The sequence below is a fragment of the Pristiophorus japonicus genome, chromosome 8 (assembly GCF_044704955.1).
Source record: "Pristiophorus japonicus isolate sPriJap1 chromosome 8, sPriJap1.hap1, whole genome shotgun sequence".
NCBI classification, from domain to species: Eukaryota; Metazoa; Chordata; class Chondrichthyes; family Pristiophoridae; genus Pristiophorus; species Pristiophorus japonicus.
The window spans coordinates 185,371,744-185,375,426 of record NC_091984.1 but is presented as its reverse complement, the minus strand read 5'-3'; the positions used below and the strand labels follow the sequence as shown (position 1 = coordinate 185,375,426).

Here is a 3,683-nt window from a genome sequence, read left to right as displayed (position 1 = left end):
AGTATCAAATCAAAGACCAATGCGTATAAGGTGGCCAAGGTTAGAGGGAAACTAGAGGATTGGGAAGATTTTAAGCAACAGCAAAGAATGACTAAAAAAGCAATAAAGAAAGGGAAGATAGATTACGAAGGTAAACTTGCGCAAAACATAAAAACAGATAGTAAAAGCTTTTACAGATATATAAAACGGAAAAGAGTGACTAAAGTAAATGTTGGTCCCTTAGAAGATGAAAAGGGGGATTTAATAATGGGAAATGTGGAAATGGCTGAGACCTTAAACAATTATTTTGCTTCCGTCTTCACAGTGGAAGACACAAAAATCATGCCAAAAATTGCTGGTCATAGGAATGTGGGAAGGGAGGACCTTGAGATGATCACTATCACTAGGGAGGTGGTGCTGGACAGACTAATGGGATTGAAGGTAGACAAGTCCCCTGGTCCTGATGAAATGCATCCCAGGGTATTAAAAGAGATGGCGGAAGTTATAGCAGATGCATTCGTTATAATCTACCAAAATTCTCTGGACTCTGGGGAGGTACCAGCGGATTGGAGAGCAGCTAATGTAACGCCTCTGTTTAAAAAAGGGGGCAGGCAAAAGGCAGGTAACTATAGGCCAGTTAGTTTAACATCTGTAGTGGGGAAAATGCTTGAAACTATCATTAAGGAAGAAATAGCGGGACATATGGATAGGAATAGTGCAATCAAGCAGATGCAGCATGGATTCATGAAAGGGAAATCATGTTTAACTAACTTACTGGAATTCTTTGAGGATATAACGAGCATGGTAGATAGAGGTGTACCGATGGATGTGGTGTATTTAGATTTCCAAAAGGCATTCGATAAGGTGCCACACAAAAGGTTACTGCAGAAGATAAAGGTACGCGGAGTCAGAGGAAATGTATTAGCATGGATAGAGAATTGGCTGGCGAACAGAAAGCAGAGAGTCGGGATAAATGGGTCCTTTTCCGGTTGGAAATCAGTGGTTAGTGGTGTGCCACAGGGATCAGTGCTGGGACCACAATTGTTTACAATATACATAGATGACCTAGAGGAGGGGACAGAGTGTAGTGCAACAAAATTTGCAGATGACACTAAGATTAGTGGGAAAGCGGGTTGTGTAGAGGACTCAGAGAGGCTGCAAGGAGATTTGGATAGGTTAAGCGAATGGGCTAAGGTTTGGCAGATGGAATACAATGTCGGAAAGTGTGAGGTCATCCACCTTGGGAAAAAAAACAGTAAAAGGAAATATTATTTGAATGGGGAGAAATTACAACATGCTGTGGTGCAGAGGGACCTGGGGGTCCTTGTGCATGAAACTCTTTTGAGTTTACCTGAAAAAAAACAAACATTAAACCGTGCCACCCGCCTGGGTGACACAGCAGACATTTTCAAGGCCCCTTTTTTAAAAGCCTACTGCACCTGGTATTCCCAGGCAGTCTCCCATCCAAGTACTAACCAGGCCTGACTCTGCTTAGCTTCCAAGATCAGACGAGATCGGGCATTTTCAGACTAGTGTGCCCGTAGGCTCCTTGTGCATGAAACTCTTTGAATCCCAAAAAGGTTAGTTTGCAGGTGCAGCAGGTAATCAGGAAGGCAAATGGAATGTTGGCCTTCATTGCGAAAGGGATGGAGTACAAAAGCAGGGAGGTGTTGCTGCAAGTGTATAAGGTATTGGTAAGGCCACACTTGGAGTACTGCGTGCAGTTTTGGTCACCTTACTTAAGGAAGGATATACTAGCTTTGGAAGGGGTACAGAGACGATTGACTCGGCTGATTCGAGAAATGAGGGGGTTAACTTATGATGATAGATTGAGTAGACTGGGTCTTTACTCCTGGGAGTTCAGAAGGATGAGGGGTGATCTTATAGAAACATTTAAAATAATGAAAGGGATAGACAAGATAGAGGCAGAGAGGTTGTTTCCATTGGTGGGGGAGACTAGAACTAGGGGGCATAGCCTCAAAATACGGAGGAGCCAATTTAAAACCGAGTTGAGAAAGAATTTCTTCTCCCAGAGGGTTGTGAATCTGTGGAATTCTCTGCCCAAGGAAGCAGTTGAGGCTGGCTCATTGAATGTTTTCAAGTCAAAGATAGATAGATTTTTAAGCAATAAGGGAATTAAGGGTTACGGGGAGAGGGCGGGTAAGTGGAGCTGAGTCCACGACCAGATCAGCCATGATCTTATTGAATGGCGGAGCAGGCTCGAGGGGCTAGATGGCCTACTCCTGTTCCTAATTCTTATGTTCTTATGTTCTTAGAGTTTACTCCACCACAGGTGACCGAACACCGGAACCAAGTGGAGGAGACCCCAGTCACTGTCGGCAGTCGGGATAGGCCTGAGGCACCGCAAACAACAGACACTCAAGCCACGCCCTACAACCAGAACCCCAACTCAGGCGCTCTACAAGGGAGCGTAACCCACCAGGGAGACTTAACCTGTGATCCCAGTAAGACTTTGGGGGGAGGTGATGTCATGTATTCAACTATCATTGTAACCCATGTATAAGCTGACCTAAGTTGTACACCTTGAGAACATTGACCACAAGGGGCGAACTTGTGGGAGACACTCCTAACCTGGACTTTCAGGTATAAAAGGGGAAGCTCCACCCACATTCATCACTTGAGGTCCTGGTAATAAAGGTAACAGGTCACAGAGTGACCTTCTCCGAAGTATGGGTCTCGTTTGCATTTATATTGTATAGTAAGGACTTATCACCAATGACTTCAGTACGGATTACTGATTCACTGATTTCGCTGCTGTTAAGCTGAGGGTACCATGTGAGAGTGACGTTATCCGTATATCATTGGCTCCACACCATTCTGTAGTCGGGGGACAGGTAGAGCACGGTGACTAAAAGTGTCAGAGCTCTGCTAATCGGTGTCCGAATGCCCACAAAATTTCCCAAGCGTTAATATTGAGCCAACGGGGCAGTCCGATGAGAGGTTACACCTATCAGGAAAGACTGAACAGGCTGGGGCTTTTTTCTATGGAAAAGAGAAGGCTAATGAGTGACCTAATAGAGGTCTTTAAAATTATGAAGGGGTTTATAGGGTAGTTGTAGAGAAGATGTTTCCGTGTGGTGAAATCCAACACTAGGGATCATAAATATAAGATCGGCACTAATAAATCCAAGAAGGAATTCCGGAGAAACTTCTTTACCCAAAGAGTGGTTAGAATGTGGAACTCATGACCACAAGGAGTAGTTGAGGCAGAATGCTTAAATGCTTTTAAGGGAAAGCTAGATAAGTACATGAAGGAGAAAGTAATAGAATGATATGGTGATGGGGTTAAATGAAGAGTGGTGGGAGGAGGCTTGTGTGGAGCATAAACACCAATAAGAACATAAGAATTAGGAACAGGAGTAGGCCATCTAGCCCCTCGAGCCTGCTCCGCCACTCAACAAGATCATGGCTGATCTGGCCGTGGACTCAGTTCCACTTACCCGCCCACTCCCCATAACCCTTAATTCCCTTATTGGTTAAAAATCTATCTATCTGTGATTTGAATACATTCAATGAGCTAGCCTCAACTGCTTCCCTGGGCAGAGAATTCCACAGATTCACAACCCTCTGGGAGAAGAAATTCCTTCTCAACTCGGTTTTAAATGAGCTCCCCCGTATTTTGAGGCTGTGCCCCCTAGTTCTAGTCTCCCCGACCAGTGGAAACAACCTCTCTGCCTCTATCT

General features: G+C 44.6%; 1 pseudogene; it reads right to left on the bottom strand.

The window, feature by feature from the left end:
* Positions 1 to 1,406: 1,406 nt before the first annotated feature.
* On the bottom strand, positions 1,407 to 1,525 carry LOC139269641 (5S ribosomal RNA; annotated as a pseudogene).
* Positions 1,526 to 3,683: the final 2,158 nt, after the last annotated feature.